Source organism: Amblyomma mixtum, unplaced genomic scaffold (assembly GCF_055824585.1).
Source record: "Amblyomma mixtum isolate Tamu unplaced genomic scaffold, ASM5582458v1 scaffold_21, whole genome shotgun sequence".
Lineage (NCBI taxonomy): Eukaryota > Metazoa > Arthropoda > Arachnida > Ixodida > Ixodidae > Amblyomma > Amblyomma mixtum.
This window is the reverse complement of record NW_028317718.1, coordinates 783,988-796,487: the sequence shown is the minus strand read 5'-3', so window position 1 is coordinate 796,487 and position 12,500 is coordinate 783,988. Positions and strand designations below refer to the sequence as shown.

General features: G+C 55.4%; 1 pseudogene; it reads left to right on the top strand.

Moving 5' to 3' along the window:
• The window catches only part of LOC149324684 (large subunit ribosomal RNA), a 2,252-nt pseudogene extending 2,116 nt beyond the window's left edge, over nt 1-136 (top strand).
• Nucleotides 137-12,500: the final 12,364 nt, after the last annotated feature.

Here is a 12,500-nt window from a genome sequence, read left to right as displayed (position 1 = left end):
TCCGTAGAGCAGTGCGGCTCTTGCGCTGTCCGGTGCGCTCCTGTCGGCCCTTGAAAATCCGAGTGAGGGAGTGTGATTTTCGTGCCGGACCGTACCCATATCCGCAGCAGGTCTCCAAGGTGAACAGCCTCTAGTCTCTAGACCAATGTAGGTAAGGGAAGTCGGCAAAACGGATCCGTAACCTTGGGAAAAGGATTGGCTCTGAGGGCTGAGCCGGTCGGGCTGGGGTCCAGAAGCAGGAATGGCACTGCACCGGGACTGGGCGAGGCTCGCCGCCGTCAAAAGCGGTGCGGCCGAGCCCGGACCAGCGTCGGGACCTTCCTGTGGAAAGCCACAGCTGTGCTTGTTCCGGGGGCTTCGTGCCCGAGGTTCTTGCTTCGGCCGGCAGAAAACAGCCAACTCAGAACTGGCACGGACCGGGGGAATCCGACTGTCTAATTAAAACAAAGCATTGCGAGGGCCGTAACGGTGCTGACGCAATGTGATTTCTGCCCAGTGCTCTGAATGTCAACGTGAAGAAATTCAAAAAAGCGCGGGTAAACGGCGGGAGTAACTATGAGTCTCTTGTGCGCAAGAGGGGGCGTGTGCGCAAGACTTTCGATCTGGCTTGTCCTTGTGCGAGTGAACGACTGCATAATTGACCTCGCTGCTCCGAAAGCTTGCTCACACATGGCGGATACCTCTACGTGGTGCCCCTAGAAACTCCGGGTCGAGCCCTGTTGGTTCCCCGGAGGCTAAATCCGCCGCGGCCCATACGGCCGCAGGGACGAAAAAATTGTCTTTTCTAAATAGTTTTTTGGCCTCTGGCTAACTCAGCTATAGAGTGCCACACGTTCCTGCTGCGCTCCGCAGCTTTGTGCTACCCTCGTTTTTCCATTCATCTAGCGGCTGAGCAGTGTGCTCGAAGTCCGCGAGTGGCGAGTGTGAAGTCCGCTGGTAGTGCGCGCCTACCAGCGTTGATTGATCCCGCTGCGTCCCCTTGCGCCCTCATGGGCGATGACCAGTAGCGGTTGAGCAGTGTGCTCACTAACCGCGAGTGGCGAGTGTGAAGTCCGCCGGTAGTGCGCGCCTACCGGTGTTGATTGATCCCGCTGCGATACTTTGCGCCCTTTGGGGTGATGTCCTGTAGGCACCTCGTGTGAGTGCTGCCTGCCTGCCCTCGGCTTTAACTCTTGAGGAAGATCCTCTGGAATTTGCATATTTCTTGTGAGCTCCTGTGAAACTCACACAGCATTGAAACAATTCTGAATATTTTTACAATATCTTTCCTTGGAATATCCTCTTACCTTGAATTGTCCAAAGGGCACCTTCTTTCACAAGTGTGGGTGGCCCTGCAGCAAGCTAATTCTTGAAAGCGTTGCTTGCTCCTTTTTCACACGTCTTGAATTGTCCAAAGGGCACCTTCTTTCACAAGTGTGGGTGGCCCTGCAGCAAGCCAATTCTTGAAAGTGTTGCTTGCTCCTATTTCTCACAAGTGTAGCAATCTGCACTTCGTTTAGCGCTGCGAACCTTTAGAAGCGCTTGAAAAGACTTACGCAAACGATTCTTGAAGAAATTCGTCCCGGGCACGTCGAGGCCCTAACTTACTCGGCGCCCTCGCTTTGCGAGGCAGGGACCTCCTGGTCCAAGGGCACGTCGAGGCCCCACCTCTACTCGGCGCCCTCGCTTTGCGAGGCAGGGACCTCCGGGTCCACGGGCACGTCGAGGCCCCAACTTTACTCGGCGCCCTCGCTTTGCGAGGCAGGGACCTTCGGGTCTAAGGGCACGTCGAGGCCCCATCTCCACTCGGCGCCCTCGCTCCGCGAGGCAGGGACCCTTGGTCCAAGGGCACGTCACGGCCCCATCTGTCTACGTGGCGCCCTCGCTTCGCGAGGCAGGGACCTCCTGGTCCAAAGGGCACGTCACGGCCCTGTCTGTTCGTGACGACCCAGCTTGCTGGGGCGCGTTTGCGCACGAGCGCACATCGCGATTTTATGTGTTTTGTTTGCGTCCGAACGCGACTGCATTCCATATTGTTTTTTCCATTTTCCACTCTCCATTCTTCCGTTTCTTTTCCAATTGGTATTAGATAGGCTAGCCTAGATAGGTTCCACATTGTGTCCACCCGTACCCTACGACGCTCGCATTTTTCTACGAGGTCCACCACGCTCGCACTTTCCTTCGGGGTCCACAACGCTCGCTCGTCGGTTCCATCTCGCTTCCACCCACGTGGGTTCGGTTTTGGGCTTGGCTTCCACGGCTTCGTTTGTTCTTCGGTGTGTTGGCTGTGTGTCCTGGTCTGGCTTCGGATTGCTTCGGACTTGCAATATCTTACTCCGGTTCAAACTTGATAATTTTTTTTTTATTTTTTTTTCTCTCTTTTTTTTTTTTTTTTTTCTTTTACATATATCTCTTGTCCGGTTGTTAGGCACATACTGCCACAATGGCCACACACACGAGAGACTACACACTTTCTGAACTTATCTGCCACACCTGTAGTGTTAGGGTTACCTCGAGAATAAAACTCGAGGACCACTACAGATCCAAACATAGTACAACCCTGTTATGGTCTTGCACATTCTGTAATAACAAAACATTTCCTAGTTCCAAGTCTATGTCTGCACATGTCTCTAAGTGCAAGCGCTTGCATAATGATAGTATTACACGTGTTTCTAGTTCACTTCCTTGTCCTGAAATATCCGACACCAATGCACCTTCTGCACCTCAACCGGATGCACTCGCCGACGACCAAACACTTGACTATGACTCTGCCGTTTCATCTGGCTGCAACATTCTGTCGTCCCCAGGATCCGGACTTGCCTCTACAAGTCTCGACGCCGCAAACCTTCAAGCTCCAGCTCCCAGTCTTCAACCAGCTCAACCTTTGTGCTCTGCAGCCTACGTCGCTTCCACCCAAGGCCGATGGACAGATCTTGAATATGAATCCTTGGCACGCATGGAGGTTGCCTTAGGTCCTGTGCGCTCCATCGTGGACTCTCTGACATCTCGGCATCCTTACCAACGGTCTAGGGAAGCCATCGAGAAAGCTCGCCGCCAAGAGAAATACCAACTTATTCTCAACAGGCTACGCGCAGCAACTCCACCTCAGGAATCCCACCAGCCTACGGCATCCTCTCCAATGCAGGACATCCAAGCTGCCAATGTTGAAGATTATCCTCCAGTATATTCCCATTGTCGTTGGAGTGAGGCAGACATCATTGCTCTTGCCCTGGTTGAGGCGGAGCTAGGATATACTAAGAACATCAATGAAGAATTGCACAAACGTTTCCCCTCTCGTTCTGTCACTGCTATCGCCCAGGAGAGGCATAAGAAGGCCTATCAGGATGCCCTCGCTTTGGCGGTGGCGGCGAGAGTCTCTGAGGCCCCCAGCCTCCCACCATTCTCCAATCAAGCATCTCGTCCCGAACAACTGTCCATGGACTTCGAAGCAACTATCAGTTGTCTTCGAACAGCTGGCATCGACGATGTTGCCTTGGCTTCCGCCTTGACATCAAGTCCTCTAACCCTCGCCGTCCTTAAGAAGATCTACAAAATATTTGGAGTACGTGTGAAAATGTCTAAGCAGCGTAGCCAACCACCATCTCCCGCAGCGAAAGGCAACCGTAGCCAGCAGCGAAGAGCTCGATACGCAGAGCACCAACGTCTTTATGCCCTTGGGGCTAAAGTTCTCGGTGACCACCTTTTGCTGGGCGGCAAACCTGGCGGCTGCTCTATGGCCGATCTTCACGCAACGTACGATCCAATCTTCGGCGAGGAATCGGGAGTTGTCAAGGAGCCCCTACACTCCAAAGTCCAGCTGGAAGTCGATGAAGCCCTCTACACTGAGGATGAAGTGCTGCATGCTTTCAAATCCCTGTCTGCAAAAACAGCTCCTGGCCCCGACGGGGTCACTGTAAAGGAGCTTGGAAAAATCCCAATCGCAGTCCTACAACTCATAATGAATAACTGGCTTGCCTTTGCCTTCATTCCGCAAGAGATGAAGGAATCCAGAACTACTTTCATTCCAAAGTGCCTGCATCCCAAAGGTGCAGGCGATTTTCGTCCCATCTCTATTTCCCCAGCCCTCTACCGTCTGTACTCTAAGCTTATGCTCGTTCGCTTAGAGGCAACAAATAGATTTAATTCCTTCCAGTCTGGTTTCTCAAATGATCGCTCTACCTCAACAAATCTAATAGTCCTCCAAGGAATAATGAAGACTTTAAAAAAGCAGCGAAGGGCCTTTTTCGGAGTCAGTCTTGACATCCGAAAGGCGTTCGATTCCGTCTCCCACCATGCCATATTTTCAGCCTTGGAGGCTCGGGGTGTGCCCCCGAGAACCTCCTATATCATTCAGGATATGTATACGCATTGCAGCACTGAGTTCCAGTGCGCTGGGACCTCTGACAGTATTCGCGTTCCCCAACGACGTGGCATTAAGCAGGGCGACCCTTTGTCGCCCTTCTTGTTCAATTCCGTCCTCGATCCGTTGCTTGACAAGCTCAATGACCTTCGACTTGGCGTTCACATCGCCGACAACTCCCTCTCGGCGATGGCGTTTGCCGACGATCTCTTACTGGTGTCGGACACTTTTGAGGGGCTCCGTTCATTACTGAATATTACCTCTGAATACTTAGATAACGTCAACCTGCATATCAACCCACTGAAATCTCAATATTTTGGTTGGAGGCCCAACCACTATACCAAGGGCTTCCATTATAGTCTCCCAGATATAGACATTGCTGGCTGCTCCGTGAGCAGCAAGCATCCCAATGAACCAATCAAATATCTTGGCATTTCTTTTTTCGTAAATAAAAACCCTCTGGTCGAATCTACAAAGGCAATAGACTTGCTGCATTTAATAGCTAAGGCTTCTTTGAAACCGTTCCAGAAGCTTGATTGTTGGCGCCAGTTGGTCTCCCCAGCTCTTCTCTACAGCGCCTCCAATACACTCCTGGTGGAATCAGAGTCTGCCCATTTCGATAAACTCCTTCGCAATAAAATAAAAACGGTTTTGCATCTTCCTCGCAGCTTCCCAAGTTCCCACGTCTGGCTTCCTTCCAAGTGCGGTGGGCTTGGGTTTATACAACTCGAACGCACTGCTCTTAGCGTGCATTTCAAAGCCCTTTCAAGAATGGTCCGGCTCAACGAGCCCTTCATTACGACCCTCTTTAGTACAGTCCTCCAAAGTCATCACGACCGCATTGCCAACATTTTCCAAGTCCCGGCCGGCATTTCATCAGCCGCCGAGGTGAATGCCGCCCTCAAACGCGGCTCGTCAACATGGTGGAAAAACTACGTCGCCAAGTATACCAATAAGGATCTCTTTGCTCACACGAACCAACCCTTGGCCAACACATGGCTTGGTCATCACTCGAAGTATTTAAAGGACGGAGACCGCATTAAAGCTATGCGGCTTCGAACTAACCTGTTCCCCACCCGCTCCCTAACTAATAAACACAGTACTGACCCCAACGCCCGCCTATGTCGTAGGTGTGGTGAGCGCAATGAAACAACCTTCCATATTCTACAAGAGTGCAAATCTGTTTCGTTACCGCGCACTGAGCGCCACAATTTTATCAGTCGTCAACTTGCTCGCCTAGCTAGGGAGCATAACCCTAATGCAATAGTTCAGGAAGAGCCAACCTTCATCTCACCTGATGGGGTGAAACTCAAACCGGACCTAGTTTTTACAACTCCCACTGAAGCCATAGTCGTCGACGTAGCCATCGTGTGGGACGCCAACGAGGGCGTGCTACTTTCGAAATGTAATGAGAAAGCAACGAAATATGCGTGTCTGGAGCGACACTTCCCCAATAAACAGTTTCAGTCATTAGGCGCGGCGTTCGGTGCTCGCAGCATGTCTTGTGCCAAGACACTTGCTTCCTGCCAACGTTTAGGCCTCTCGCAAAAAGACGTCGCCTGGCTCAGTGCCAGAGTGCTTATGGGCAGCCTAATTTGCCTCAATCGTTTTACGAAACGCGTTCTCGCGTGAATCTCTTCTCTTCTTGACCGCTGCGGGGCTATTTTTGTTTTCCCTTTTTTTTTTGCCTCTTTTTTTTCTTTTCTTTTTTTTTCTCATCTTTTTTCATCTTTTTTTTTATTATTATTATTATTTTTTTTTTTTTCTCGCGTTGGGGGTCATCAATTCCATCTTTGAAGGCGTATTTTTTACTCTCCAATCTCCAACTCCCTCCTAGGTTAGCTCGGGTAACGGCAACCTGGGGGGCCAGTGCAGGCGCAGCGAACCAAAAGCGGTGGGGCCTCGGTCCTGCCTGCTCTGGCCAGCCAATGCCGCCTTTTGCTTCCTTCAGATGACCCCCTTTTCACACCCCACTAAGCCGTGGGGAAATTCACGTTTTTAGCCAAATGCCTCGTCATCTAATTAGTGACGCGCATGAATGGATTAACGAGATTCCCACTGTCCCTATCTACTATCTAGCGAAACCACAGCCAAGGGAACGGGCTTGGCAAAATCAGCGGGGAAAGAAGACCCTGTTGAGCTTGACTCTAGTCTGACTCTGTGAAGAGACATGAGAGGTGTAGCATAAGTGGGAGGTCGCGGGATACGGCCTCGTTTCGGCGGGGTCCTCGTGGCCGTCAGTGAAATACCACTACTCTCATCGTTTCTTTACTTACTCGGTGGAGCGGAAAGCGGACCATTGTGTTGTCCACGCTTCTAGCGCCAAGTGCGGGGGCCTCCGTGATCCTTCGGGCTTTGCGGAAGGCCTGCACGATCTGTTCCGAGGACAGTGTCAGGCGGGGAGTTTGACTGGGGCGGTTCGCTCCGAGCCGCTCGGAGCGAACAGACGTGTTTCTCCGAGCTCCCGCTGGCTAGGCCTAACTTGCCCCACCCACCCGGCCCCACCCATCTGGCCCATATGCCTTTACTGTTTTTGTGAGCTGCTTTTTGCAGTTTCACTCAAATTTTTCCATCTCCCTCGCTTCCCTTCACGACCGCAAGCGGTTTTTAACCGTTTTTTGCGGTTTTCACCGCTTTTTTGCGGTTTTTTGCGAAACCGCGGCATTCGATCGCCGCGGTCGTGAAGGAGGAAGAGGAGGTTTGTTTACCTCCTGTCTGGGCTGCCCTGCTGCCCAGGCGTCCTTCGGGGCGCCGTTTCCACCTGCGGCCCGCGGTTCCGGACCTTCGCGGACTCACCGCGACCTGCTCCTGGGGCTGCCTCGCGGTCCTCGACCTGCTGCGAGGTGGGGTTCGCCTCTGGCCCCTGCGGTCGGCTCTCTTCCACCCTGGGACTTCGGGGCTGCCCTCGGCCGCCCTGTTCACGATCCGGGCCTGTTCGACCGAGTCCCCGGTGAGCCGACGGCGGTTTTTCAACCGCTTTTCGCGGTTTTCGTCGCGATTCCGCGGCCCGGGACTTAGCCGCGGCGGCCTTTGGCTGCCGTCGAGGAAGAAGAGGAGCAGGCTGTCCTCCCGGCCTTCTCGGCTGTCCTGCTGCTCCGGGCCGGTTCCGGTCGCGATTTCCGGTTGCGGCCCTTGGTCCCGGTCCATCCCGCGACCGCCGCGACCGCCTCCTGCGGCCGCCGCGCGGTTTTTCGAGCCATTTTGCAGGCCAGCTTCGGGTGGCCGTTCCCGAGGTTCCCGGTGGGCGGTTCCCGAGTTCGCGGCCGCGCGCGCTCTCTGAGCCTCGCGCACGGGTTCGCCTAAGTCCGGCCCCGCCCTGTCGCGCTGGTTGCCTGGCTGGCTTTCGCCGGCGGCGGCAACCATGAGTAATTCTCGTTCGCCGCCCGCGACCCCGCCGTCGGGGGTCGGCCTTCCCACGGTGGCCCTTCATCGTCTCTCGCCCGACCCGTCTTCGGGTTCGGCCGCTTCCGCGGCGCGTTCGCCTGCCGCTTCGTCGCCGTTCTCGGATGGCGGCGACGCAATCTTGGCGAACGTACCCGAGCCCGGTGGGGATGCGGCGTCGCCTGTCGCTGTCGTTTCGGACGTCGCGGATCCCGACGTCCCCGAGTCCCCGCAGCGCCCGCAGTCGTCCGGAGGGGTCCACCCACCACCTGGACCTCCTGCGCCCGCGCCCCCTCTGGGGACCGATGGCGCGGAGGGCGTTGCTCCGGCGTCTCCTCCCGCGGCATCCCTGCTCAACCTGGGGTTCGCGGCGATGCCGGACTTCGGGGAAGTCACCGCTCTGCAGGACCAACTGGTCCAATACCTCAACACCGCAGAGCACAAGATTCCGGTGGCTCACAGGGTGGCCATTACTAACATCTTCGGGGAAGTCATCTCCCGTTGCGCCCGCTACCAGGCGCTTGCGTCTGATGCGCGCGGACGTGCGGAGGTCCTCCGTGCGATGTGGTCCGCAGAGCAGAAGGAGTCCGCCGACGCACGGGAGAGGGCCTCCGTCGCCGAGGCGCGCATGCACGTCGCCCCGCCACCGCCTGCGCGACCCACCTTTGCCGACGTCGTTGCGGGCTCTGGTGGACCGTCCGCAGCGCGGATGGGGGCGTTTCCACCGGCTCCCGACCCCGGCGGCCTGCGACTCACGTCAACGGTGCGGCAAGTGGCCAACCATGTTGCTTTTTTGACACCTCTCACACCCAACACCACTTCACCACAACAGCTCATTCAAACGCTTAAAGCGAATATTACTCCAGAGGACGCCGGCATTGGGCCCGTTACGCTCCGTCCCACGGCCGCCGGGGTCACGGTTCTCGCGCGTGACCGCGACACCATAGCGAACCTGCGAGCCGCGGTTGAGGGCAATGCGGTCACGCGCGCCGCTGTTGCTGTGCGGATTGCGGAGCGTCGTCGTCCGCACGTACGGGTCTGGGGTGTGGACCCTGACGTTGCGGACGCCGACTTGGTCCGAAACATCGTTTCCAAAAATCCAGAACTCAACCTTGATCCACAGACGGTCGTCCGGCGTTACTCTTTTAGATCGCGTGACGGCACAAAAACTCACATCATTTCATTGCCTGGAGAGGCCTTCAAAAGAGTATTGGCGCGGGGACGACTTACCATCGGCTGGTCCTCGGCAATGGTGACCGAGGACTTGCACGTCCCCATGTGTACATTCTGCGCCACATACGGCCACTCGCGCCGTCATTGCCGCTCGAGTGGGGACGCCGGACGGGCCGTCTGCACAAAGTGTGCAGGAGGGCACACGGTGGCTGATTGCCCCGTGTCGCCGGACGATTCGGCGGTCGCGTGTGCTGCGTGCCGCCGTGCGGGGAGGGACGGACCGCCTCACAGAGCGGGTTCACCTCAGTGTCCCGTCCTCGTTGCGCGGCTGGCCAGGTTGCGCTCCCGCACGGATTATGGCGCAGCTTGATCCCGCTGCCTTCTGGGCGCTCCAGGGGGGAGCCGGTTTTTTCCTCTCCACTGTTTCTTTTCCGTACTGTGCTGTGCCCCGTTCTTCGACGTTGGCACGGTACAGTCCCATTACACACATTTTTTCTCATCGTCTTTTCAAGGATTCGACCTCTCTTTTCTTTTACGCAAATTCCAACCGTCATGTCTCATTCAAACACCACTTTTCTTTTCTTTTTTATCTTTTCCAACCTAACTCTCTCGAACTTCTATCCCCCTTAAACCGGCTTCCCCCTTACGTCGCACATGTCACACGTATTTCGTCCATTTCATACCTCATGCACACAACATGTGCCACACAACAAACACAAACACAACAAGTCTTACACACATTTCACATACCACACGCGTCACACATATTTCATTCATCTCGCATCTTTCACCTCACGTTGCATTGGACATCCCCTGCACTCCCCTCTCCTAGCCCAAAACACACCATACCTTTTAACACGTCACCATTCACACGGGTCGCTTCCGCCAATCCCACCACTACAAATCTCACGTTCTCACTCGCACTATTGGTTTCTCTACACACACATGGCCACTACACCTAAATTTTCATTCATACAAGCCAATCTAGACCACAGCAGGAACGCGACCCCAGCACTAGTAGAATCACTAAGCATAAACAACCACACGTTCGCACTCGTTACAGATCCATACACAGGGCAGGACACAGTGCAGGGGATACCTCCCGATTGGTCCATCTTTCACGCCACCTCAAAACCACGATGCGCCATCATTGCCCGTCACCCCGCATTCGATCTTTTTCCTATTTTAGTTACACCGCGCGTCGTCGCGTTGGTCTGCACGTCGGCCACTGCTTCATTTCTTCTTATCACCGCATACGCACCGCCACACTTTCCAATGAGTCCTACACTTGACGACATTAGACACGCACTAATACTAACGGAGGGGATCCCCGCAGTGGTGGCGGGTGATTTCAATGCCAAACACGCCGCCTGGGGGCCGGAGCTGTGTGACGCGCGGGGGGGGGGAGCTCCTGCGTTTCGCCATGGCTTCCGGCCTCATCATTTTAAATGACCCTGCGTCCCCTCCGACCTACACCACGCCATACACAAACAGCTGGATAGACGTCACACTGGCGTCGCCGCCTTTGGCGTTGGCGGTGACCCAGTGGGATGTCTCTGACACCATCACATTTTCGGAACACAAACACATCATTGTTCACTTCGGTTCCGCGGTTGCTTCGAGCCAGGAGAGGCGCCTCACGCACCGCGGTACATCACGCGTTTTAAATGCACTGGCTTCATCATCATTCTTCACAGCAGTGGCCGGTGCAGACCTCGCCTCTTCATCCTCATTGGAACACATTGTCACTAAATTTTACATGATATATGATCGTCTCAGACACAAACACTCATCTACACGTCAAGCTCCACGCACATCATCCCACACGACAGATTGGTGGACGCCCGAATTGACTGCTGAACGATCTAAGGTCAGGGCCATGCGCCGCCGTTACCAGCGCACTACAGACCACACACTCAGACAATACTTCACCACACAATACTACACTGCACTCAGAACATATAGAAATAACATTGCAGCCGCAAGAGACGCAAACATTCGAAACTTAGCACGCCATTCACTTAAATCGACAATCTACGGTCGCTCATTTCAGTCTGCCTTCTGCAAATTACGCTCGCCAGTTGTGTTGCCCCCCATCCGTCGGCCCGATGGCGACCTCACATCATCAACACACGAAACGGCACAACTATTACTCGATACACAAACAGCAACAGATGACACGTCACAAGACGACACTCACCACACCTCCGTGCGGGCGGCTGCGGCGGCACCCAACTTGGGAGGGCCCGATGATCCGCCGTTCACTGTCGGGGAGATTTCTCTGGCGGTGGCCCGGTTGCGCCAGGGCGCGGCGTCCGGGTTAGATGGCTTAACGGTCAGGGTCGTTCGGGCCCTCTGGGACATGCACCCTCGCTTCATCTCATTCATATTTAACGAGGCCCTGAGATTGGGTCATTTCCCGGCGGTCTGGCGGCGCGGGAGAATAGTTTTTCTTCCGAAGCCCGGCAGACCGCCCGATTTGCCTCAGTCTTATCGTCCCATCGTCATGAATTCGACGCTGGGCAAAGTGCTGGAGCGCTTGCTCTACGGACGGCTGTACCACTTTCTTGCACGAGAGAACTTACTCCACACAAACCAATTCGGATTCACTAAACAGCGAGGAGCGGTGAATGCTCTTCACGCTCTCGTAACCAAAATTAGAGGGTATAGGACAGACGGTCTCCACGCACTACTCGTCTCCATTGACTTTCGTGGGGCTTTCGACAGTGTTTGGCACCCCCTGGTCCTGGCTTCTCTAGGCCGTTGGGGCTGCCCGAGAAATCTCTGTGCGCTGCTGCGGTCTTTTCTATCTGACCGAGAGGTGGTTTACCGCTGCAGAGCGGGCGACGCGGTTGCGCGTCCCACCTTGGGCAGTCCACAGGGTTCTCCGCTGTCGCCCCTACTTTGGAACATTGTGGTGCGTGGATTACTCGAGCAGCCAATGCCAGAGGGTGTGTCGCTACAGGCGTATGCAGACGACGTTGTCGTTCTTGTGCCTGGACCGTCAAGGAGGGTCCTACAGGACTTGGCGGAGGATGCACTCGGCCGGGTGGCGACGTGGGCGCGAACGGCGAGGGTTGCCATTAGTGCGGAGAAGACGGTTTGCCTCCTTGTTTCCCTTCCTAGAGGAGGCATGGGGTGCACTCCTCCCACCGTTCGTCTCGACGGCACGGTTCTGAAATTCAGGCCTGCCGTCCGGATACTCGGTGTCTTCTTCGACCGCACCCTCTCGTTTTTGGCACACGGCGACCACCTCAAGGAGCGTGCCGAGCTGCTTGCCGCACGCCTTGGGACCTTCCTGCGGTTGAGTGGCGCACCGGCACCGGCCCAGCTCAGAGAACTTTACCAGCAGGTAGTCTTGCCCGCCCTCTCCTATGCTTCCCCCGTTTGGTGGACTGAGTGTCCCCACTCGGGTCTTCGAGCCCGGCTGGTGTCTGCGCAGCGGGCCCCGCTAATGGCGTTGGCGGGTGCCTACTCCACCACTAGCACTAGGGCTCTCCAAATTCTTTTGCACGCGGCCCCGCTTCAGTTCGACCTCGACAGGCTGAATGCGGAGTTCAGGCTTTTCGTGCTACGATTGGACACAACATTCGGACAAAATTCATTT